The following is a 27,650-nucleotide window of genomic DNA, read 5'->3' as shown; positions in this document are numbered from 1 at the left end:
GGATTACCTTGAACTTCTGATCTTCCTCCCTCTTCTAGGGTTAGAAGTATGTGTCACTGCACTAGGCTATGTGGTGCTAGAAATTGTCTCAGGTTTTCATGCATGCTAGGCAGGCAGTCTACTAACTGAGCCACAAACCCAAGCCAATAGTACTTTCAAATATTTAAAAAAATATATTTGATTGATTGAGCCATTCATTCATTCAATTTGCATATGTGCCTGTACAAGTTTATGTTCACCATATGCTTGGAGGTATTTATGGAGGCCACAAGAGGACAGTTGGTCTCATGGAACTGTAGTTACAAGCAGATGTTCTATGTGAGTAATGGCAACCAAAATTGGGTCATCTTACTTTTAAACCATCACTCCAGTAGTACTGTTAAATCTTAAAGCTACCCTATAATATAGTTATTGTTACTATTTTCTCTGTTGTCCAAATAGTTAAACTAAGCATAAAGAGGCTTAAGTTTTGCTATAACAAAACAGAGATAAAACCACAGGAAGGTTCCAGAGTTTTAATTTTATTGGCCAAGGCAATACTTATAACAAAGTGCATTCTGCTGAAATAACTTTTTCTCTTTTAAATCCACATGTGAGATGATAATGGTATAAACTAGGGCAGTGACAATGAGAACAGATAGGAGGGTGTGTAAGTTCAATAGGCATTTTAGAGCAAAAAAGAATTGGATTTGCTGAGTATCAGATTGGAGTGACAATGAGACTGATTTGACTATTGATAAAGTTTTTTTTTTAATTCTAAAGAGATCAAATACTTGTGAGGGAAAATAATTTAGTTTCTGGCTTCCAAGATTAAATTCTTGATATGATGTCCAGGTACAGGGAATGGTTGAGTGGGTACAATGTAAGACAGAAGCTAAGATTTCAAAAGAGAATGATACTCTGGAACCATAGTGAGAATCGGGAAGGAGCAAAGGCTTAGACAGTGTAGATAATTTATTTCTCTTTTTTTGTCATAAGGTCCAATCTTCTATTTAATTTCTTCCCTTGTTTCCTGAGAATTTTGTCCACAAATATCAAACCATAACAGTATGTAATCTGTTTTATAAATGGAGCCAGCTAATATATTAGGCCTTTAAAAGAAGAGAGTTTCCTATCAATTAAACCTCTACTTTGGTCTAATTAAATTATGTTTATTATACTTTATAAAATGAATTCTAACCCAGTACTTACCACATTTTAAAACAATCCATAGAACCTTAACTTTATATATATATATATATATATATATATAATGTAAATTTCATTTGTGGATATAAATGAAATATAAATAAGGCCACAAAACTTATAAACTAATATTTAATGTCAATTATTTAATTTTTAATGGAAACTTGTTTAAAAACTGATATGGAGCTAGGGACTCAGCTCAGCTGGTTAAAAGCTTCCATAGCATTCATAAAGCCATGATTTCCATACCCAGCACTCCATAAAACTGAGCATTATGATATATACTTGCAGGCAGGAAAATCAGAAGTTTAAGGTCAATATCCACTACATAGTGAGTTCAAACTCAGTGTGAAGTACAGGAGACAGTCTCAAAATGAAAGCAAGACCTCTGCTTGTGGGTGACATTTGTATAGCTTTGTCTGTTTGTGGGGTCCCTAGCAGTGAGACCAGGATCTATCCCAGGTACATGAACTGGCTCTTTGGAACCTATTCCCTATGCTGGGATACCTCTCTCAGGCTTGATGCAGGGGGAGGAGCTTGGCCCTACTTCAACTTGATATGCCATGCTTTGTTGACTCTCATGGGAGGCCTTATCCTTTCTGAGGAGTGGATGGGGGGATAGAAAAGAGGTAGGGGAGGGAACAAGAGAAGAAGAGGGAGGGGAAACTGTGGTTGGTATATAAAATAATTTTTAAAAAATTAATAAAAAGAAAGATGTAAGAAAGAAAGGTTACTATGTGCTGATCTATAGATTGATGTTCTTTTGAGATATATGTGGCTAGTTTAGTGTGTGTTATGAAATAATTCAATTTACACACCATATTTTTCTTTTTTGATATAATATTTTATTAATTCTTTGAGAATATCACATATGTGTGCAATATATTTTGATCACATTCACCCCACTCTGATTCATATCTCCTCCCAGATCTACCTCTAACACACCCTTCTAACTTCATGTTACAACCCCCCTTTTATAAAGCACTTGTCCAATTTATGCTACCTATATACACATGTGTGTAGAACCACCCACTGGAACATGGTCTACCTACCAGGGTCATACCCTTATAGAACACTTAGTCTTCTTCTCCCAGTACCCATCATCTGTCAACAGCTTCTCAAGTAGGATTAGGGCTCTTGATCCCTTCCCTAATTCATGCTAGAATGTTGATTATATTTATCTTGTACAGTTTTTGTACAGGCAACCATAACTTCTGTGAGTTCCCAAATTCAGCACACCTCTCATGTCCAGAAGACATTATTTTGACAAAATCCTACTTACACTATGACTCTTATAATATTTCAGCCCACTCTTTTACAATGCACTCTGAGCCTTAATGGGAAGAGGGTTATCTACCACTAAGGATGTTTCAAAAGGCCATATGGAAAACTTACACAGGAGATAATGTTTCTCATAGAAGCATCAGCATGCCAAATAAAAAGCCCAGTGTCAGGAATGAAGTACTTCATCTTGAGTTATTGACCAGGGGTGATCTGGAGACTCCCAAAACAATATAGCTATTGCCATTGCTCTTAGTTGCCAATGGGAACTTGACTGTAAAACTCTATTGCTGAAGATACCTTATGCCTTGGTCACATACATGGGGAGATCAAGCTTGTACTAAACTGAAAGATCCCTCTCTGCCATTTAGTATTTGTATTACCAGAAGGTGTGATATAGGCAAGTGGGGATTAAAAGTCACCAGTATTCCTACACATTCTGTGAACCCTGTGAACTACAATAACTAATAACTGGTTTATCAAGATATGCCCATAGCTACATCAGTGGCATAAATATTATGAAGGTAACCTACCACTTTCTGCTTGCATTTAAGGCTCTCTCCACAGTAGGAAACAGATATCTAGTACTGAAAATGTGAAACCATTGCTGGAGAGTTCTTAAGCCCCAAGGTGAACCAACTGCCCTAAGAACCACGTTTTAATATTTTCACTACAATATTTTGTAATATCTTTTGGCTCTCATTTGAAGATATCATTTATATATATTCATATGCATATAGTTACATAGTACTTGGTACCAATAAAAACATTAATAATGTGCAAAAATTGGCACTTAAACCATGTAGCAATACTTAGTTATGAAGTGGCCATCTGGAATGTCCAAAATATATACTCTTGATTAGTTTTAGTTGGAGCACAAAGGTTAAAACACAAATTATCATGTAAAAGCATTGTCCTAGCCTGTCATGATGGTGCATTCTGAGTACCTGGGACGCTGAAGCAAAAAGAAAATATATTCAAGGCTATCCTGGATTATGTAGTGAGCCCTTGTATCAAAATAAAAAAAATTAAAAATCCTTTATTGAAATTAATAATTATGAATATATAGTTTGTTGTATTTTATTTATGAAATAATAATAGTGGGGACTATTTTCTTTACATTGAAATGTAAATTCACTGCAAAAGAAGCCTTTGGTTATAGTATATAATTATTTCATCATGGCATATATTTAATAGAATCTTCTTTCTAAGTTAGAGGATATAGGACTTGGCATATATAATATGTGTGTGTCTGTGTATATATGTGTATTGCGTGTGTATGTGTGTATGTATGTGTATGTATATGTGTGTATGTGTGTGCCTAATAGCATTTCTTTTCATGACTCAATTGTGAAGATTTTACTTTCAAAAACAATCTTGAAATGTCACCATGCAATGTTAACCTATGTATTTGTCGAATATCAATTATCTATTGAGTTTGTAAAAAAAATTATACTTCTTCAGTTTCTAAACATTTTAGATTAATTTAGAAAACAATAAATGATTGGAATCTACTTGGGGTTCTAAAAATAGTTTATTGAAGAATGCAAATACTCTTTAAAACCATGAGTCAGTAAATTTTGATATTAGATGCCACAATTTGGCAAGCCCATAAAAAGCATTTATTGCTCTGGGATGTTCTGTAGGCTCTGAATGTGTTGCTCTGATTGGTTAATGAATAAAGTGCTAATTGTCCAGTAGCCAGGCAGGAATTATAGGCGGGAAAAAGAGAGAGGAGAAGTCTGGGGAGTAGAAAGCTGAGTGAGGAGAGGCTGCCAGCCACTGCCATGAGAAGCAAGATGTAAAGTACTGGTAAACCACAAGCCATGTGGCAACTTATAGATTAATACAAATGGGTTAATATAAGATACAAGAACTAGATAGCAAGAAGCCTGAGCCATTAGGCCAAACAGCTTAAATAATATAAGCCTCTATGTGTTTATTTGAGTCTGAGTGGCTGCCGGCCTGAGCAGGACTGGAGATAACTCCAGCTACACCTTATCATATTCAGAAATAGCACAAGAGTTGGTGTGAAAGCCTATCAGGTAAAACCTCTTGCATGACAACCTAACTCAATCCGAAAGGACTCACATCACAGTTTCACAAGTTGTCCTTTGATCTCCATACATGTGCTCTGACATGCATGCACTCATGCACACACATATAGAATAAGTGAATGAATAAATAAACAAGTAATTAAATAAATAAAACATGATTAAAATTAAAATAAATTAGACAAGAAGTGTCAAGTCAAAACAAGTAATTTCCCAAAACATTTTTTCCACTAATAATGACACAGTTACTTTTATTAACAAGACAAAAATCAACAATTGTGACAACAGATTTTCTGCATTATTTATTATTCTTTGAATTGACATATTAATGTCTGTTAGTAGAAAGATCTTTATAATTTATTGCTTCATTTTGGCCACTGGAAAAGGAAAAAGAGGGAGAGCGATTATAATAACCAGAGTCCTCAAGAGATCAATTTAGTAACATTCTAATTTATGCTCTAAACTAATAGAGGGTTTGACTCCCTCAGTCTCTCAGTCAGTGATTAGTTTGCTCTTTGAAATAAGTCTTTAATTAGGAAAAGTCTGCATTTTCCTTTGTTTAGATTTATCAGAGTTCTGCATAGCTCTCTTATCCACAGTTTGGCATTATTTAATACAACTTGATTGCATCTTGTTATCTTTTTGTCTTGATTTTGTTTCTGTCTTATTATATAAAAGGGGTACTAATCTTTAGAAATTAGTTTCTTAGAGTCCACTGAGATTTGCAAGTTGAGATGAAAACTTATGTTTTTATTATAAATAATTGGCAAAACACTATGGAAATCATTATGGCAGTTTCTCCAACAATTAATAGACTAGAGAAATGCCTCAGTCCATAAAGTACTTGCTATGCAAGCATGGCAGTCTAAATTTGATACCCATAACCCCAATTAAAAGACAACATGGTGACACATACTTGTAACTCCAGTTCTAGGGAGGTGGAGTAGAAGGATCCCTGGGAAACACTGACTAGTCAATCAGTGAGCACTAGGTCTGAGTGAAATATTCTATCTCACAAAAGAAGAAAAGGTGGATAGCCATCCTGAGGAAAAACTGTGGTTGGCATCTAGCCTCCTGAGGTAAACACAGATATATAAGTACACACACACACACACACACACACACACACACACACACACACACACGAGCAAACACAGGAACAATAACACTATTAATAACACTACAGCTACTATTTGACCAAGATATGCCATTCCTGGTTGTATACAAGACAGACTGCATTCTAACATAGAGATACTCCCTACATCCATGATTATTGCCTCTTTGTTCTCAATAGCAAGGAAATAAAATAAGCCTCTATATTCATCAGTAGATGAATAGATAATGAAATTGTGGAACATACATGCAAAGAAATTTGTAGATGCTCTGTCTCTGTCTGACTGTCAGTCTCTCTCTCTCTCTCTCTCTTTCTCTCTCTCTCTCTCTCTCGTGTGATTTTAATGTTAACTATTATTTGGTACTTACTGGCCTGATCTACATATAATCCCAAAAAAGGTATTGGCACTTTGTGGCTACCTCATTCTCTTCTATGGCCCAGAGCTTTCAAGGTATTAAATTGTGTGTGTGTGTGTGTGTGTGTGTGTGTGTGTTTTCTAAAATTTGATCCACATGATACTCTCTATTAATTACTGTATACTATTGTAATGGCTTGAATATGGTCATAGAGTTTCATTTTGGAGTTTAAATGTCCTCCAGATATTTCTTTAAGATAATTGTACTCAATTTTTAAGGATAGTAACAGGAGACTAGTCAGACATCGGCTTGAAAAATTCCCTTATGTTCTGTGAGAATTTTATATTTTCTAGAGTAAAGGAAATCTAAATGAATGCTTCCCATTGCTCTCTATGGGTCAGAAGATATCATCACCATGCTTGTTCTTTTTTACCATGTTTTCCATGTTGATGATTATTGGTAGAACATTCAACTTTAGGTAAGGTGCCCATGTAATAAATAATCCAAACCAGAAAATGTTTTAAAATGAAAATAATAATTGTGTTGAGACAATAACTGGCATGAGTTGGGGCTATCCCTGACAAATTAAATTATATGATCCACTCCCCCTTGGGACTACATGGAAGCTTGCTTTCATGGTACTTTCTCCAATCCTCCACTCTCCATACTTCTCCCGACACTCAACCTATGGAAATTTTCTGTGATACACACATAGCTCAAAGTGTCTTAAATCAATCATAATGATTTATGTTCAGCTGCCAAAGATCACTTAAAAAATAAGCATGCCTTTCTCATTTGCCTTCAAATCAGTCAAAGCAAGGTTTTCGGAATATATTTTCATATCCTCCCACTTTTGTGGTTGTACCCTGTCATCAGACAGACTTTCAGAGACAAAAAGATGACACTATGCTCTGTCTAAAATGAAAATCCAATCCCATCATTATATAAAATACTTTAGTAGGACCGCATCTACAAATACTTTGTGATATGGTCTCTGTCTCAAATCCTGTCACTCTCTGTTACCCTCCTTTCAACAAATAAGAATATAAGTTTCATCATAGTGTTATATTAAAACAGCATATTATTATTACTATTATTATTTTCAAGATGCTATGGAGTGTAACATTATGTCAAGATTACCACATCATTTAGAATTATATATAATAGATATTTGGTAAATGCTTGATAAAGGGGCAATAGTGAAATGTCCAGAGAGAACTTAGATTTAAGACAGTATCTTAGTAGTATAAATGAGTATGTTGCATATACCATCCTGTTAATGTAAAAGTTTTATATATTATAATTTTATTTTAAACTAAATAACATAAATATTGCTTCCAGGCATAGCACTGCCATATAAGTCTTTAACACAGCTTATGAAAATTCATTGTATTGAATACAGGAAACCATTTAATATTTTTCTTTATAACTCAATGTGCATTATACTGACAGAGTTAAGTAATAAAGGGTATAAATTTTCCCACTGGTACTTTTAGGGTAAAAAAATCTTACTTTGAAAGTATAAATTCTATCCATATAACCATATGGAACATATACTACTTCACAAGTTCTAGCTAGTAACAAAAATTTTGATGAAACTAAATTTGTAATTATAAATAAGTAAAGCTAATTCATGGTGAAATAAGGACGTAGAGTCACTGCCATAAACTGGACAATGATGCTTTATGTTATAATATATAAAGCTTTCCTATAGACATTTTCTTCATTTAATCCTCTCTTAAACACAAAAATACATGGGTGGTTGATTAATTCATAAATAAGTTATATCCATTAATCTTGACCTAAGTTGATAAAAAACAACGTAGAACTCTAGACTAGAAATGATTGCCAGGATTTCTCTAGTATTTGAGTTACTGAATTGTCTCTCTATATATGCATCTATACATATCAAATATTTTTTACATTTTATGACAGATCCCAGGAGAAGATGAGGAACTTTTACAGTGACATAGTTTGAAAGGAGCAAATGGTATATTAGGTCATATTCTCAATAGACCTAATAATACAGTTGTTCCCCTTAATGAAATGGTCTCGTAGATTATAGATGACAATGCATAAACAATGCTCTCGATTTCAGGTGTGTGTGTGTGTGTGTGTGTGTGTGTGTGTGTGTGTGTACCTTTAATTTCACCACTAGTCATGCTGAAAGTTTGGTGAATGAGTATATGTGTAGGTACACAGTTTATAGTAAAGAAATGAGATTTTCAAGATTTAGGTGATTTCATTATGACTTCAAATCAATAAACATTGTTTTAGTATGACAGTATGTGAGGTAGTGTTCATTGTGAAGTTGACAGAGTCTAGAATCACCTGAGGAATGTCTAGGCACACTTGTGAGTGGCTGAATAGTTTGTTAGTCCCTGAAAATGTCTGCTAGGCATTATCTTGATTATGTTAACTGATGTGTAAATATCCATCTTAATCTTAAGCAGGAACATTCCCTGGGCAGTGGATCCTGTAGTGTGTAAATGGGAAAACAGAACTAAACAGTAGCAGGAATTCTTCTCCCTTTCCTAGTTGAGTGTACAATGTGACCAATTGCTTCAAGCTTCCTTGTTCTTTTGACTTCCCTACCATGATAGATTTTACCTTAAACTATGATCCTGGAATAAACTCATTTTCCCTTAAGTTGCTTAGTCAGAGTATTTTGGCACAGTATCAGGAAAAGAAACTAAGACACAAGGCATATAACTTACAGTTACCTTGTGGGAAGATTATTATTATCCTCCATAGTTTGCAGATGAAGGAATTCAAATGACTTGACTAAGTCTTTGTTAACAAGTCTGTAAACTTAAAGTTCTTAAAAGCATCATCACAATATTGTTAGATTAAACAAGACATTTGTAAAATGAGTTTTCTATACTTTGAACTATGGGAAATGGCTTGTTGTTTTCTATACTTACCAGCATATATACATGGCCCAACGAGCAGGCAATGCATATGCTTAGGGCATTAACAATACAGAGATAAATATGAATGGATATTTTTCAAGTGTGGAAATAGCTATAAGACCATAGTTTGTTGAGGTATTAAAGCTTGTCTCATATTTTATAATTATGTGTACTTTGAATTGTCTGTGCTTTAAGATGTGATATTTTCAGGGCAAAATTATTCTAGTGCCATGTTAAATTTTTGGGGGCTGAGAATTATTCATCCATTGTTTCCAAATTCAATGTAGAACTGACTGATTCTTCCTTGTCAAGTTTATAATAGTTCTTTGTTAATTCATTGCCATCACATTTATTCAAGCCATGATCATCCTTATGATCATTATGACAGCCTCATAAATAGTCTTTTTTCTATTAAAATACATTGGCCTTCCCCCCATTTTCCCCTTCCAATACCTCCCAAAACACCCTAACAGTCAGTTCCCCCTTCTACTTCAACTCTCTCTCTCTCTCTCCCTCTCTCTCCCCCCCCCCCTCTCTCTCTCTCCCTCTCCCTCTCCCTCTCCCCCTCCCCCTCCCTCTCCCCCTCCCCCTCCCTCTCCCCCTCCCCCTCCCCCTCCCCCTCTCCCTCTTCATCTCCCTCTCTGTTAGGTTTCATCCATCCATCATTCCTCTTCTCTCCCATCCCCCTGTCTCCATCCCCACTTAATCCTTTAACCACTCTTCTTTCATTTGGCATGTATTCTTTCCTTCCATTTCCTAAAAAATGGTTGGTTTCAACTTGGCTTTCTATACACCTTCCTTCAGGCTAGCCCTTCCCTCTACACCTTCATTCTCCATGCTAAGCCATTTTGCCCCGGGAACTCTGCCTGTCTACTTGCATTATTATTTATAATCTATTATCCTCCTCCCACCACATACTCCTCCCCAAGTCCCTTTCTTGTTTCCTATCTTCTTCTTATACTCCAAATTAAATATGTAAGACAAAATATGAGCTAGGTGGGCATATGAGATAGAACATTGAGACTTTTTCTCTCAGGGCCTGAGTTACATTCTTCAGTATAATTTTTTCCAGTTAGATGCATTTATATGCACATTTCATGATTTCATTTTTTACAACTATGTAGTGTTTTTTTTTTTTTTTTTTTTTTTTGGTTTTTTTTGAGACAGGGTTTCTCTGCGTAGCTTTGCGCCTTTCCTGGAGCTCACTTGGTAGCCCAGGTTGGCCTCGAACTCACAGAGATTCACCTGGCTCTGCCTCCCGAGTGCTGGGATTAAAGGCGTGTGCCACCACCGCCCGGCTGTAGTGTTTTTTTATGTATATGTAACACATTTTTCTTATCCATTCATAAGTTTATGAGCATTTAGATTGATTTTGCTCATAGCTTTAGTGAATAGAGCAGCAATGAACATGGAATGGTCTAACTTGATCTTATGGCAGTTCTCCTTCTAGTTTTGTGAGAAACATCCAGACTGATTTTCAAAGTGGCTGCACTACTTTAAATTCCTGCAACATGTATATAAAAATTCTCTTTCTCCTAGGGATTCTTGTCTCTTAATGACAAGGACTTTTTCCTTAATGGACTTTTATTGCCAATCTAACACCTGCCTCTGGTGAAGTAACCCTAAAATCATTTAGAAACTTGGTGATAGTCCCCAAACACTCTAGCATCCCTGGCAAGGACAAAGCTTCAAAGAGGCACAAGGGCATTTTTGACTTTTAACTAAGCAAGATATAGTTCATTTTCTTTGGGGTCTTTTATCCTAAACTGACTAGCCAATGTCCATTTCCTATTCTCATCATTCTCCTTCTGAAAAACTATCCCTAACTATTATTGTGGAATTGGTTTGATAACCAGTCTGGCTTCTTAAAGCTGAATGGAAGCATCAGGGGTGGCAAGTTGGGTTACCCCTTCATTGGGCCTATCTGAAAGACCACCCACCAAAAGCATCAGCGAATTAACTTGTATACTTCTCAGATCTAAAGACTCCTTGACTAGGCCTGCAAAGATATGTGTATATAAGGAAATAAAGGCAGGAATTATTAGCATTATCAGTCCTAGGCAAGGAATCAGGAGAACAGGATATATATGTCCAAACTAAAGTCCATTAAAATTTCCTGATCAGATCACAAGAACACCTATCCACTAAGAAAATAAAATCTCTGGTCTGGTGGAGACCTGACAGTTTAGTTGGGTCAAGTCAGTCACCTAGGAAAGCAGGCTCTTTAACAATGCTAAAGAGATAGGTGGAATAATTAGTCCTTTAAAAAAATAATGTCCTTTTCCTTCTCAAAATCCTTGTGTCTAGCACGGTAGCTTACTAAGTCATAGCCATATAGTGATTTCCTTGAACTTTTCTAGGAGCCACAAATTTAAATTGTAAAGCTAAAGGTAAGCATGAAGATAATTTAACATCTGTTGGAAATAATTTTTAATGCTTAGTTATTTGATCTGAAGCAGTATGTGCTCAAAAGACATTATCACAAACACAAAAGAACCTAAATGGGTAACATCTTGCTATTTTATCTCATTGTGAAGTATTAATAATTATAAGTAAACAGACTCTCCCCTTTAATTGTTGGCAGTACTCAGTAAGATACAAAAACTTGCTTTCCTAGACTGTTTTCAAAGCACTTATAAATTATCAAGAGCAAAGGGAAGCACTTAAGAATATATTATTACAGGCATTCCCTGAATGAAATTATTTTAGGTCTCTTTTTCTTAATATATTTTGTAAAAGACCTTTTGCATTTATTATGTTAATATCTATGATCATTGGAAAAGCCTCATAACTAGTCTTAGGTATATCTATCTTATATATTCAATTAATCTTTTAAAATGTAACTCATCAAGACTTTACTCCTACAATTGGAGAAGTAAAGAGTCTCTGTTGCTTATCCAGCTTCTCCACACAGTTTTTAAGATCTTCTGAATATTGACTTTAGTCTACCTAATTAGTCCCATTTTCACTCTATCCCTAAACTTTTTGTATCGGTTAACCTAATTTCTTAATTGTTTACTACATAAGCACTGTTAAGTCTACCCCTTTTCTATTGCTCTGATGCACAATGTTTTTTTTTTCCTTATTTATCAGAATACTCACCAACCATGTACATTTACCACATGATCTGAAATCCTTTGTGTAATTTTTCTCTATTACTCGGATGGTTCTCACTTTTCCTTTCTCCGATTACTCTAACATAATTGTGCATATATTTAATAATGAATTGTTATGTATTTTGTGTGTGTTTTTATTGTCTCTATAATCTAGTTATACATACTACATAGTAAGTTCCTAATAAATCAGTAAGTTTTTTTTGGCTTTATTTGCTTAGCAGTGTAGAAATTCCATGAGTTAGTAGTAATATACAGGAAAGATTATATCTGTCACCTTCTATGAGCTTTCTCCCAATCTTCAAACTTCAGTTACAGAACTTAGAAAGTACTTTCCCAGTCACTTTACCTCCAGTATTCTCATTCTCACATATGTTCTCATGTAACCATCACAAAAAGGAGATGTTCTTAATTTAGTTTAGAGAAGAGAAAGTAGAGGCTCTAAAGCACAGATTAAGACAAGGGAGAAATGCTTAAGTTGGATCTTTAATGAGAAAGAAAAGTAAGAAGCAAAAGCACTGACAAGGGAAAATTCCTTGGAAGAGACATATTGGATCTTCAGCCTGTTCATTGGCTTGTAAATAGTACAAGGTGGATTCAAAATAGAGTTAGTGGTAAAGGCAAGGAAATAAAAGATTCAGTTTGAAAAAAAGACTCATTGTGCCCCCAGTTAAGACTAATCACACTTTCTGTTTTCTTCCCAATTTTGTATAGTCTCTTTTTCAGTGATTAAACCAATTCCTAAAGCCAAAATTTCAGCTGTCTACTTCAAATTTTTTCCTTGCATATCTAAACACAATTCTGATAAATGTGCATCCAATTTAACAAACAATAACATCAGAAATGCAAATTCTGGATCCCAGTGCCACCTACTAAATCCAAAAGGGACTGGACCTAACACTCTTTTTTAAATCAAGATCCCAGGTAATTTTTATACAAACAAGAATAAGAACCAACTGTTGTGGGCAAAGAGGGATCATTGAGAGATTTGAAGCAGGGAACTGACCTACTTGGGTATGCATTTTTGAAAGCATTTTTGTGGTTCTTACGTGGAAGATGTATTGGAAAAGAGGAAAGCTAAAGATAATATCATCCTTTAGCAGACTATTTAAAGAGAAATGTAAGTACAGAGGGCTATGGTGACAGCTTAGGAGGTCAAGGTACTTGCTACCAAGCCTGACAATTTGAGTTCAATTTCTGGGACCTATATGATGGAAGAATAGAGTAAACTCCTCCAAGTTGTCCTCTGACCTTCACACAAGCACCACAGAGGATGCACACATGTGCACAAGCCTACATGCCTACATGTGAACATAAATACAAATAAACCTTTAAAATAGAAAAGGAATAAAATAGACCAATGCAATATTAAAGAGTTACAGTTAATTGATTTGTGTTTCCATTTGCATAAACAAGGTAAAGAAGCAGGAAGAGTATCTAAACCTGAACTACAAGTAAATATGTTGGTTAGAGTTTTGAGAAAAAATCGATGAATTCATTCTTTCTGTTTTCTCACAAAATAGGGGTTACTTAAGGGTAATTGGGTATAAATGTTTTGAAAAGTTGGATATTTGGAGTTAGACCTCAGGAGAGAGTTTACAACTACAGGTAAAAATTTTGGACTCAACTGCATGCTACCTGTGAATGAATTGAATGGATTCAACAATACAGAAGACTATTGAAGGTTGAAAAGAAGATCAAAGATGGTATTCTGGAGAATTCAAGTTTAAGACAGACATTTTCAGAGTCTGAGAAGTGTCTACAAAGCAGGAAATGTTATGGAGGCACAAAAGGTCATAATCTCAACAGTGAGCTGTGTCAAATGTCATAGGTAGATCAATAAAGAAAAGAAAAAATGTTGGTTAGGGACTCACTGATGCCCTGAAACTTCAAATGTTTGGAGATTTTGAGACTCAGTTATAGCAAATTGAGTAACTGGAAATGGGGAGATTAAAATGGTAGAGGGAGGTGCCAGTATGATTGAGGCACAAGATCAGTCAAGATTTTTCTTTTCAAAAATTAGATAATTGTGTATGTTTGCATTCTGAAAGATAAAAACTGAATGAAGCCCAAAAGTTTGCAGATACACAGAGAGGAACTCTTGAGGAGACAAAATCTCAGAGGACAGACAAGAAGAAACATGACACAGGGGAAAGTAATTTCAATAGTATATTCATATATATATATATATATATATATATATATATATATATATATATTCTTTTTTTTGTTCTCTCCCTTCCTGCCCCCCTCCCCTTCCCCCCAGCACACCCCCCATTCCCACCTCCTCCAGATCAAGGTCTCCTCCGAGGACTGGGATCAACCTGATAGACTCAGTCCAGGCAGGTCCAGTCCCCTCCTCCCAGATTGAGCCAAGCGTCCCTGCATAAGTCCCAGGTTTCAAAAAGCTATCTCATGCAACGAGCCCAGGACCTGGTACCACTGCCTAGATGCCTCCCAAACAGATCAAGCCAATCAACTGTCTCACCTATTCAGAGGGCCTGATCCAGTTGGGGGCCCCTCAGCCCTTGGTTCATAGTTCATGTGTTTCCATTCATTTGGTTATTTGTCCCTGTGCTTTATCCAACCTTCATTTCAACAATTCTCGCTCATATACACCCTCCTCTTTCTCACTAATTAGACTCCCAGCGCTCCACCAGGAGCCCAGCCATGGATGTCTGCATCCAGATTCCTCAGTCCTTGGATGGAGTTTATGGCACAACTATTAGGGTGTTTGGCCATCCCATCACCAGAGTAGGTCAGTCCCGGCTCTCTCGACCATTGCCAGCAGTCTTTTGTGGGGGTATCTTTGTGGATTTCTGTGGGCCTCTTTTGCCCTTTGTTTCTTCCTTTTTTCATGTGGTCTTCATTTACCATGGTCTCCTATTCCTTGTTATCCCTCTCTTTTCTTGATCCAGCTAGGATCTCCCCCTCTCTTTCCCTCGACCCTCGCCCTTCATTGCTCCCACTCATGTCCAGGCTGTTCGTGTAGATCTCTCAATAGTATATTCTTATCTTTTTAAAAACAATTTTTAATTTTTGAGGTCATAACATAGTTATATCATTTCTCCTTTCCTTTTTCTCCTGCCGTGAATGCAGATACTATTTCCATCTCCTTAGCAAAAAGATGGTAATATTTGCTGAATGAATGCAGACTGTTTATGATATCGTTCAATACTTTTTTGTCCTACTTGTTCTTTATTGCCCATCCACATTTTTCTACCTACAGCTGTCTCAGCTTGTCAATATGTTATATACTTTGAAGACATCTCATCAATGTTCAAACAGGCAAGACTAAGCTGTGACTACATCTTTCATACTCAGGGTAATGTTGAGTGATCACTAATAAAGTCCATGGCCTCCTCTCTGTTTTCTTAATGAGCTATAGGAAGTATAATTGGAATGACCTTGAGGGTCAGGTTCTTGAAGATGATGGAGATAGTTAGAAGCCCGTTTACTTCATATTCCTGCCAGAATCACCTCCAACTTTCCAAGACCAGAAATTTTCCATTTCCATACATACTTCAGTTTTTCCAGTGCAAAGGAACCCTTGAATCCAGGCATGATGCATCGTACTGGGAGCTTAGCTCTTCAGAGGCTGATGCAGAGGTATTGCTGTGGAATGTGAGGTCAACCTAGACAACGTAGTAGTTCCAGGCCAGCTTGAGTGATTGAGTGACACTGAATAAAAAGGTATTAATAGTTACCTTGTTGCTCACCTTCTATTTCTAGGAAGAATTTTAGAGAAGATTATTGATGTTTTTTTCACACCTATATCAGCATAGTTTGATTTCACTTCATTTTGACTTTGCCAACTTGTTTGCTGTAAGATATAAGCAGCTTCACTGTGAAAGAGAATATTATATATAGGTTGAAGCAGGGTAACTATTTTTATTCTAAGCAAAAAAAAATCTGAACTAAAGATATATTTTATTTTCTTCATGTATGTAATTAGGAATGACCATTTGAAATAGAAACAGTGTTGCCCAAGAGCCCATTTCCAAAGTAGTAATTTACTATATTTATGTCAAAGTAAAGCTCCATGGCTAATTTTAGGAAAGGCCTGGGAAATGAACTAATGTGCTTTGGGAAGTCTTGGATATTTAATTTTTAACCCTTTCATTCTTGGCTTACAACGTTCTAATGTTTGTGTGTGAATGAAATGCCTTTTAAATAAAGGGGGGAGGATATTTTTCCTTGCTTTCCTGAACCAATTGAGCAATAAATTTGAATGGTAGCCATTCGAAAGAGCACAAAATCATCCCATACAGAGGGGCCAGTCTCTTTCTCTTATCTTGTTCATTGTGCCTAACACAGTACAGGATAAACAGCAGGAAATTTTATACCTGTTGATTTGAAAAATGTACAGAGACATCGTGTCCTCTAGCTCTTCTTTGAGCATATCTCTGCCCACCCTATATTTAGAGAACAGATTCCTGTCTGAGTCTGGAGACAAGGTTAGATCTGTGAAACAGATGCTCATTATCGTTAGTATGCATATTGAAGAAAAATTTAGGAAAGTGATGAGATAACTTGTACAATTTCCAGAAATTCCCTTGAAAGGACCATAAGGAGGCTTGGTCAACTCATCATCCTAGCTTATCTATCCCAATACTGTGAGCAAGTTTTTATTCCTCTTCTTTTTATGGACGTTGCTTCTTTTTTTTCTGCCTTATTTAAGTGTGTGAGCACTAAAGTTTGAACCAAGTGCCTTGCATATGCTGGAAGAGGGCTCTGACACTGAACTGTACTATATCCCCTTTTTGTGTTTTGACTTGTGGAGTGTGTATGTGTTATGTGCACACATGTGTAGCTGTGTATACCCCTGAATTTATGCAGATGCAAGAGGGGTATATGGCATCCTTTCTGTCATTTTCTACATTATTATTATTATTATTATTATTATTATTATTATTATTATTAGTGTGTGTGTGTGTGTGTGTGTGTGTGTGTGACAGGATCTTCCATTGAACCTGAAGCTATCTCTTGTCTTTGTTCCCCACAGCATTAGGTTTTCAGGTACATGTGATCATGATGATTCTTATGTTGGGGATGAGGATTTAAACTATAGTCATCATGCTTGTATAGCAAGCACTCTTACCCTCTGAATCTTCTCTCCAGCGTGGTATTGTGTTCCCCAAAATATTGTGCACGCTAATAAATTTATCTGGGGTTAGAGAACAGGACAGCCACAATATTAAATATAGAGCATAGGCAGTGGTAGCACATGCCTTTAACCCCAGCATTCTAGAGGCAGAAATCCCTCTGGAAGGCTACATTGGAAACAGCCAGGCTTGGTGACACATGCCTTTAATCCCAGAAAGTGAGCCTTTAATCCCAGGGAGTGGTGACAAAAACAGAAAGATGTATAAGGTTTGAAGATCAGAAACTAGAAGCATTTGGCTGGTTAAGCATTTGGCTGGTTAAGCTTTTAGGCTTTTGAGCATCACAGTTCAGCTGAGATTCATTCTGGATGAGGACTTAGAGTCTTCCAGTCTGAGGAAACAGGATCACCTATGGAATTGTCAAGGTGAGGTAGCTGTGGCTTGTTCTGCATCTCTGATCTTCCTGCATTCACCCCAATAACTGGGTCTGGGTTTGATTTCATTAATAAGAACTTTTAAGATTCCTGCTACACTCCAGCCCTTGTTTTTACTTTGAGACGGGGTCTTCACAACTAGTGTAGGCTGGCCTTGAACATATGATCCTCCTACCTCAGCGTTCTGAATAGCTGGAATTCCTCAGCCTCATAAGAAGAATATATAAACTTAAAAAACATTTTGTTACTATGTACAATATCACTTACGTGGGTATTGCTGGTGATTGTTTCCAACTTTTTTTAATTGTTTAAAATTTTAATTAAAATATGATTATGTAACTTCAAGACTATTGGATGAATGTGTGTGTGTGTGTGTGTGTGTGTGTATGTGTGTGTGTGTGTGTGTGCCTGTGTGTGTGGGTGTTTGCATTTGTGTGTTGTTATACATGCACATACTGTAGTGCAAGTGTCACAGTGTATGGGCAGATCAGAGAACAACTGTGCATTCTGGGATTCAAAGTCAGGCCACCAAGTTTGTGCAACAAGAGCCTTTACCCACTGGGCTGTCTCTCTGCCCCTGTACTTTTCCTTATAAACACAGTGTGAGTCCACTAATATAAATAGTAGTTGTACCTACCATGGACTCTTACCTTACCATTACTATAATTTTTTAAGTGTCTTTACCAATGGTCCAAAAGTTCTCAATACTTCTTTCTACCATAGCACTGATACTCTATATCTTATAAAAATACTTTTCTCTGTCTTCCCCATTTTGAATTGTAGACCTACAAGTTTTTTCAATGTTTGTATCTCCTGTACTGTGGGAGCCCGTTCTGGGGTTCCTCGTGGATTTACCCAGCAGGTCCGAATAGAGGATGATCAGGACCACGGGCCTGAGTGCAGGTGTCTGAGATGGCCTGCACTTGGCTGTGCTGGGGGAGGAGGTCTTTTGCTCCACCCCTTGGCGTCTCTATAAAAACCCTGGACCAGAGACAGTCCGGGCCCGTCGGAATAGGTTCCAGGCCCTCTCGAGGCTATCCTTTATTTTCTATCTGTTTATCTCCACAAGATTCTCCGCTATAAATCCTTCTATCTAATATTTCCTGCTGCTCGCACTCAAGAAAACTCTGGGAAGCTGTGGGGTGATGGGTAAACGCCCCACACTGTACCTGGTAAAAAAATATATCATATGATTGAATAATCAGTACATGTGTATTGGACTAAAGAATATATGATGGTCCTGCATTTCTTCATACCTCTCTTCCACCGGGTTTCCAGGGGTCAAGACACCAGAAGAACATGGCCCACAGAATCAACTAAGCAGAGCTTACAGCAATCACCAAGATTGAAGTGGCAATCACAGAGCCTGCAAGGGTCTGAGCTAGGTTTTCTGCCTATACCTTATGGTTGTGTATTATGGCATTATGCTCTTGGGACCCTTTTCCTTCTACTGGGTTGCCTTGTCCAGCCTTGATGTGAGGGCTTGTGCCTAGTGTTACTGTATCTTGTTATGCTGTGTTCTGGGAGATCTGCTTTTTTTCTGAGGAAAATGGAGGAGGAGTGGATCTGAGGGATAGAAATGGTGGGGACACTGGGAACAGTGAGGGAGAAGAAACTGCAGTTAGGATGTATTAATTTTTTTAAAAATTAAAAAGAACATATGATGCTCTAATATAGCCAGGGTTTGTGAATCTATTTTCAAGAACTTTGTTAATGTGATCTTTTAAAATTTATCATTTTCATTAATTTATTCATGTGTAACCTATCATATTTCTGACCCTAGGAATAATAGTTAATGAAAATAAAAATCATTCCTACTCTTAGAGAGCTGACAGTTCAGTGGAACAGAAACTACAAATAGTTTCACAAGTGTAAAATGACAACTGTGATAAGTGTCTTAAAAGACCTCACTTAGTACAATAAGAGATAATATACTGGAACTACTTGAGAATGAGATCTAAATTGCAGAGAAAAATAATAGCTAAACTGAGATGTTTTTCCAGCCACAGAAATGCAACCTAGGTCTTCATGAATGCTAGGTGAGTGCACTACTGCTAAACTACAAGCAGAACTTTTAAGATTAGATCATAGTGATAAATCAGTATTGCCTTGGTAGAAAGCAAAAATAAATAATTCCAAGAAGTCAGAAGTCTCTATGAAGTTGAGCCAAAGATAGAAAAAGGGACAGATGGAGCTTGAGAAGTATGCAAGCAGTAAATCATGCTTTGTCAGGCAAGCCATGTTAAAGTACTTTTGTCTTTATTATAAAAGCAATAAGAAATGTATTCTTTCACATACTTCACTGTTCCTATTCTCCCATACTATAAATCTTAGCATTTGTTTTCCTAGTCATGTGGTTCTCAACTAATTTTATGATCACAACTCCTTTCTACAAGATCAAATCTCATTTGAGGTTCAGTTGTAGATCCAGTCTTATGTCCTTCAAGAATATTCTTTGATTATTTTAGTCTAGATAGAATAGCCTTTCAAGGAATATCGAGTAGATTTGATCTATTCATTTGTTCATTATGAGGGCTCCTATATTATCCTACTTTATATTTTAGAATGATTTCATAGAGAGCTTTTTGCTCAAGATACTCTGTAACATTTACCTTCTGAATTTCTCTTAAATATTCGCAGCCCAGTACTTTATTGATGCTGAATCCAAAAGATACATAGGGCTCCAAAACTAAGTAAAACCCAGTCTTGAAATAGCAATACAAATGCTTTTAACCATTTGAAGATGTAAGATACAGATATAACAATGGATTTTATAGACTCCATCCCAGCAATTATTTCATTAGGTTGACTTGTTTTCCACTATATTATCAATCAATGTTTTACTGATTGACAAAAATATATTGAGTGCACATTATAAACTACTCATTTAAAGATGTGCACTTGGGACTTAAAGTGAATAAAACATAATCTTGACCATTGTCTTAGTTTGTTTTGTAATACAGTAACAGGATATTTGAGAGTCAATAATTTATAAAGAATAGAAATTGCAGGCTGAGTTTTCTTGTCCAGCCTTAATACAAGGGTAGGTACATAGTCTTATTGCAACCTGATATGCCATGGTTGGTTGATAGCTACAGGAGGCCTGCTCTTTTCTGAAGAGAAATGGGGGACTACTATATGAGAAGGGGGGAGGGGAGGGGAGGGGAGGGGAAGGACTGGTAGGAGAAGAGGGATAGTAAACAGAGGTCAGGATGTAAAAAAAAAAAAGAAATTGCAGGCTGATAGTTCTGGAAACTGAATAGATAGAGTGACAAAATTAAATATAAAGCTAGAATAGACAAATATAAAACCAGAGCAGGAACAATCACAAGTATACATACATATATATATATATATATATATATATATATATATATATATATATTTACCTAATAAAAATAAAAGCATTTTACCTGCCAAAATTAATGTAGTTTATGTGGTCAGTCAGTCAGTCCTCAAACAGTGTATAAAGGGTACATTTCATTTTCATAAGAAAATATAACGTCACCATATGTTTAGGATTACAAAGTTGGGATATTTTAGGATGTGTTCATCATTAAAGTAATACAGCAAAATAATTTCCTCTGCATTATTGTAGTTCTTGATATTGAACCTCTAGGCACTGGATAGGTAATATTAAAAGGAGAGTATTATGGGGAAAATAGCTCATCCACATTTTTTTAATATAGCCAAGCAAATTTGCTTCCAATTGTAAGGCAATCTACAGACAGTACTCCCTGAGGTTCATGGTACCCTTTGTGATGCCACTCACAAATTATGATGAAATATAAAGGTAATGTCATTTATCTGCTACTGATAATTAATGTTTTAAAAAAGTGAGACCTGGAAAAACATGTAGAATTCTGATTATTCACTATAATTCCAGGAATTGACTTATAATATTACCTATTGGAGGAAACGCAGTAAAGCAATTATTATACTTATTAGTATATATTTGTAGGCATTCCTGAAGGTAATTAGCAAAGCTAACATGATTGAAAGCTGTTCTGTTTCCCTAAACCAGTATTAGAAGAAAACTATTCCTACAATTGTACCATTACTATTTTTAGTTCTGTGGGATATGTCACATCAATGACCAATCCCTATAATTTTTTGCCTCAGTTGCTTTTCTATTGCTGTGATCATAAACCACCATGACCAAAGAAATTTATGAAAAAATGTTTAATTTGGGGCTAACAGTTTCAGAGGATTAGAATCCATGAACATCATGGCAAAGGACATGCCATAAGATAGGCAATCATGTTGTTGAGGCAGTAACTGAGAACTTACATTTTGATCCACAACCATGAGGCAAAGAGAGAGAGCACTGGGACTCTCAAGAACCTTTTGAAATGTCAAAGCCTACACTAATGAAACATCTTCTCAAACAAGGCCACACGCCCTAATCCTTCCCAAACAGTTCCACCAACTGGGGACCAAGTATTCAAATGTATGAGCCCATGGAAGGAATCCTCATTCAAACAACCACATTCTATTCCCTGGCCCTCATAGGCTTGTGGCCATATAATAATTCAAAATTCACTTAGTCCAACTTCAAAAGTCCCCATAATCTTTCAGTCTCCACAGTTTAAAAGTCCGAAATCTTTTCTGAGACTCAAATCAATCTCTTAATTGTAACAATCTGTGAGTATTTTTTCAAAAGTAATTTTTTTCTTCTATCGTTCAATGGCATAGAATATACATTACCATCCAAAAAAGGAAAAAAAATATGACATAGAGAAGAAATTCTGGACAAAATCAATACCAAACACTAACAAGCCAAACTTCAAATCTTATAGTTCCATGTTTGATGTCACCACTTAGGTGAATCTTCCCTTTTCACTTGTCTGCCTGCAACAAACATCTCTCTCTCGGGCTGTTTCCATTTCTTGTTTGCAGCTCTCCATTGCAGGCATCCCAAAGCACTAGAACCTCCAATATCATGAGATCTCCAAAGCAATCCAGGCTTCACTTTAACAATTTCAAGTAATGGCCTCCCAAGGTCTCAATGCAGAGACTCCCCTGCCATACTCCTAGTCTCAGCAACTCCCCTCAAACATGGAGGAATGATCCACATCCCATTTACTTCTGTGTCTTTTATGACTCTAAAGCCAGAATCACCATGTGGATGCCAAGTTTGGTTGCCTGCTGGAGATGGAACCTGTCCTACTCCTTGAATCACACTTACACATGATTTCCTTTGTAGTTGCTTTTGCAGAAAATTCCTCAAGCCTTTTCTTTTTCTGCATTGGAAACTTAGTTGGATAAGGTTTTTTCCAGAGGGCACCAGAGGGCATCCCACCCCGTGTTCCATTTCAGAACAGGCCTTTCTTTAATCGGTTCATCTCTTTCAATACAAGCTTTGGCTCTAACATTACATTTCCAGGTGTTAATTTTTCTCAAACTACATTTTGTATTTCTTTTTGCCTCATTTGTTCTTTTTCATTGTAGACCTGTATAAGAATAATTGCTAATAACCATGCTAGTGAGTCAATATTAAGCTGTTTTGTAATCTCTGCCAAGAAATTAATCCAATATTTTTCAATTTAATCTAAGGAAGATTTTTAAGTCATGGGCAAAAGGCAGTCGCATTCTTTGCCAAAATATCACAAGAATGCTCTCTAACCTAGTTGCTTATATTGCTCTCCTCTGAAACTTCTTGATCTTGGCCTCTGTGGTAGTTTGAATGTAACTGATCCCCATAATCTCATAGGGAGTGGCATTATTAGGAGGTGTAGTTTATTTGAGTGCGTATGGCCTTGCTGGAAGAAGTATGTTACTGTGGGGGTGGGATTTGTGGTTTCCTGTGCTCAGGATAACACCCAGTGTTTCAGTTGACTTCCTGTTGCCTGCAAGTCAAGATTTAGCCAGCACCATATCTGCCTGCACACTGCCATGCTCTGTGCCATGATGATAATGGTCTGAACTCTTAAACTGTAAGCCAGCGCCCCCTCAATCAAATGTTTTCCTTGTAAGAGTTGCTGTGGTCATGTCTCTTCCTAACAATAAAAACCCTAACTATGACAGTCTCCATACTCCATGTTGCTCTCAGCACTACTGTCTTCCAATCTCTTACTCAGATGGCCCATTGAGCCCACCTTACAGCATTCAAGTGCATTCCTACTCCAATGCCACAGACTTCCTTAATCCTCTAAAAAAAAAAAAAAGGAAAAGAAAAAACAGCAGAGCAAGGACTGTCACAGAATAGCCTACTTTTTGGTACTAAATTCTGTCTTGGTTACTTTTCTATTGCTATGATAAAGTACCATAGCCAAGGTAACCTAAAGAAAGGAAGCATTTAATTTGAGGCTTAGTTTCAGCAGGTTAGAGTCCATGACCCTCCTGGCAGGAATCTTGGCAGCAGGCAGTCATTGCGTTAAAGCACTAACTGAGAACTTACATTTGATCCATAATCATCATGAAGCAGAGAGAGCTAATCAAGACTATCACAGGTTTTGAAACCTTAAAACCTGTCTGTCCCCAATGACAGGCTTCCTCCAGGAAGAGCATACCTCCTAATCCTTCCTAAAAATTTCATAAGACAATCAGCCCATTCTCATTCAACCCACAACTCTCATGTAGAATCCATCAACTATAATTCTAAAATAAAGGTAAATATAATAATCATTTTACATTATTGAATTTTTTAGTGTTCAGCTATTTGATCTGAAGCGATATGCAGTCAAAAGACATTATCATGAAAACAGTTTACTATTTATACTTATTGGGCAGTACTAGTAATTATACGCCAGAGCTTTTGTAAACCAGCTCTCGGCTTTGTTGGCAGCACTCCACAAGATAACTATAGCAAAATCTTGCTTCTTTAGTTTGAATTCAAAACATTTATAAAATTTCAAAAGAGTGAAATAAAGCAGTTAAATATGTATTAGTAAAGATATTCCCTGAATGAACTTATTTTAAGTCTCTTTTTTCATTTTTTCATCTCTTTCATATCTTTATCATAGAGATTGTATTATTAGAATGTGAAAATAGGAGGAAACAAACCACTATGCCTGTCTCTAATATATTCTTGTGGTTGTTGGAGGACAGATGTCAACCTGAGTCAGGCTTTGATTAAAATTAAAAGCTTGTACACATTCTAGAGGTGAGTACGTTTTTAACTCTATGTGCCTATGATATACTACATTCCCAATATTTTATGTAACATATTAGAAAAGTAACAGTATGCTTTTGTTTCCTGTGAAAGAGTCAGTAAATTATTTTGCTTAGTCGTTAAAAGACCAGATCAAGATGCAAATACATTCCAATAGCTCTAAATCCCACAGTAATTCTTCTCAATTTAAGGCAGTTATGAATTCATAACAGAGGCTCAAGCTGTTCATATTTCTAGCTTATTTTATTTTCCTTTCCTTTATTACCTGGTCTACTCAAAGTTTTCAAGTCTTGAAAAATCCCACAAATGTTAAATGAGAGACTTCAACAATGAACTGTACTACAACACAGTAGGAAAACTACAGCTACTGCTTTGTGGAGAACTGCATGAATTTATGTTTTTCAGCTAGCTTCACCTCCTCATGAAACACCTAGAAAGTTCTACATTCTTCATTTTGATTGTTTCAAACTATTTGTTAAACCAGGTAAAGAAAGTGCCATCTTCTTATTCTTTGAGAATTCCATATATGTATACAATGTGTTTTGATCACATTTGCTTTCTACTCCCTCCATTGCTTCCCTTATTCTTTCTACTTCATGTTCTCTTTTATTAACCTACTGAGTTCGGTTTTTGCTACCAGTATCTGAATGGATATATGGCAATCCAGTAGAGCATGGACAGCCTACTAGGCCACATCCCTGAAGAAAACGGACTCTTTCATATCAATTTCAAATAGCTTCTTGGCTTGTGATCTTACCTCTCATCTATGCTAGAACTGTTGCTGACCTGACCCCATGCAGGTCTTCAGCATGCAATCATCACTACTGTGAGCCCATGTGTGTAATGGCCTTGTCATTTTAAGAAAACATTTACATATTTTATAGAGGTCCTCCAAAACCTGTGGTTCTTACAATCTTTCAGCCTATTCCCTCCACTATAATCTCTATGCCTTGGGATATATGTCCACACAATACAGGTTATTGCCATTGTTCTTGGTTATCTACCAGAACTTGAAGGAAAATAAATCCCTGTTGCTGACGATACCACATACTTGAGCAATAAGACATGCAAAAATCAAGCTGGCTTCCTCTCTGATTGCTAGCTTTCACCATGCTGGATGGTGCTATGAAGGCTGCTCGAGAAAAAAAAAGAAAAACAGCATTTATCACTTTTTTTTTTAATGATAGGGATTTGGTCACATAGCTGAAGGTTACTATAACACTTTGTTTTCCAAATGCCTTCTAAGACCAACAACTAGAGTTGTATAGTTTATTAAAGAGATTCAACAATGTCATTTTCCTGGTTATTTTCCAACAAGAAAATGTCAATTTGAAATATTTTTAAGTATAAAAAAATCCATTTACCCATTATATAAAATGAGGAAAATATTCTTGTTGTGTTAACAGCTCTTTTATGAGGTTTACTGGTTCACTTTGGTGCAGATTCTTATAACTTATAAAATAGTTCATAGAAAAAGAGAATCTGTATAAAGAACCAAAACCAAAACAAAAGCCTTCAATAAACGTGGTGTGCATGTCATATTCACCATGCTTTGTCACTTTGGTTTAATACTAATGTTATGGTGAATGTTTGTGGCTCATGTTTTCTGACCTTCAGATATATGGGGAGTGGTTTGGCATCAAACCCCCAGGTTTGGGTTATTCCTCCTAGCCTGTAAGATAGCATACTGTCTCAAAATCCTATTCCTGACAAATTCTTCCAAACTGCTCTCTCTAAAAGCACATTAACTATTAAGATTAGACTGCTGCTAAGCTTTTTGTTATCTTCTTTCCATTACTTCCCTCTTTTCCATTCTTTTCATTTCTGTGGTGGTATTGTGGTCCCCAATATATTGTTCACCCTAATAAGCTTATCTGGGGTCAGAGAACAGAACAGCCACTAGATATATAGAGAGACCATAAAATGGTGGCATACACACCTTTAATCCTAGCATTCCGAAGGCAGAGATCTGTCTGGATCTCTGTGAGTTCAAAGCCACCCTGGAAACAGCCAGGCATGGTGACTCATGCCTTTAATCCCAGGAAGTGATGGCAGAAAGGTATATAAGGTATATAAGGCGTGAGGACCAGGAACTAGAGCCTTGATAAACTTTTAGCTTTTGGCAGCAGTTCAGCTGAGATCCATTTGGGTGAGGACACAGAGGCTTCCAGTTTGAGGAAACAAGATCAGCTGAGGAATTAGCGAGGTGAGGATAGCTGTGAGTTGTTCTGCTTCTCTGATCTTTCAGCATTTACCCCAATACCTGGCTCCAGGTTTGTTTTTATTAATAAGACCTTTTAAGATTCGTACTACACATTTCTTCTTTTCCTTTTGCTTCTGCATTTGTTCTTTTTTGCTCATATCATTGTTATGCCATTCCCTTTAAAAAAATAGCGAATGCAATTAAAACAACCCGAAGTTCACATCTAACTAAACAGCCTCAAGTTCATATTTTTACATATATGTATAATTTTGAATTTCTGTAATTAATTTGTAATTAGTTTTTTATGCATATTCATATTTATGAGCTAGGAATATCATGTATACCATGTCTCACTATCTTTAAATGTTGAAAGAAAATTAGGAATTATGTAGCTTAGCTTTTATTTTTTTTTCATTTATTTTGTGTTTCATAAATGAATACTGTATTTACATCATTTCTACCTTACCCTCTTTCAACTCCAAATCCTCCTGTGACCCCCCACTTCCTCTCAAATTCATGACCTCTTCTTTAATTATTATTGTATATAACCTACTGAGTCCATTTAGTATTGCTCATGTGTATGTGTTTAGAGATTGGGGTTGGATAACCCCTTTGGGCCCATTCTTAGAGAAGACTGATTCTTCATTTTTTGTAACCATTCTACCTGTGGATCCTCATCTAGAGGTGGAATCTTGTGTATTAGAAGCACGGTCTCACAGCTGACCTTCCTGTCATCTGGCTTTTACAATCATTGTCTTATACAATGTTCCCTGAGTCTT

The 27,650-nt window shown here is 36.4% G+C and overlaps 1 protein-coding gene across 3 annotated transcripts in view; it reads left to right on the top strand.

Moving 5' to 3' along the window:
* Il1rapl2 (interleukin 1 receptor accessory protein like 2) overlaps positions 1-27,650 on the top strand; it is a 1,196,146-nt gene that overhangs the window by 780,283 nt on the left and 388,213 nt on the right. The window lies entirely within an intron of this gene.

Source organism: Peromyscus maniculatus, chromosome X (assembly GCF_049852395.1).
Source record: "Peromyscus maniculatus bairdii isolate BWxNUB_F1_BW_parent chromosome X, HU_Pman_BW_mat_3.1, whole genome shotgun sequence".
NCBI lineage: Eukaryota > Metazoa > Chordata > Mammalia > Rodentia > Cricetidae > Peromyscus > Peromyscus maniculatus.
Note: the sequence above shows the minus strand (reverse complement) of the source record. Positions and strands in the feature narration are given on the sequence as shown.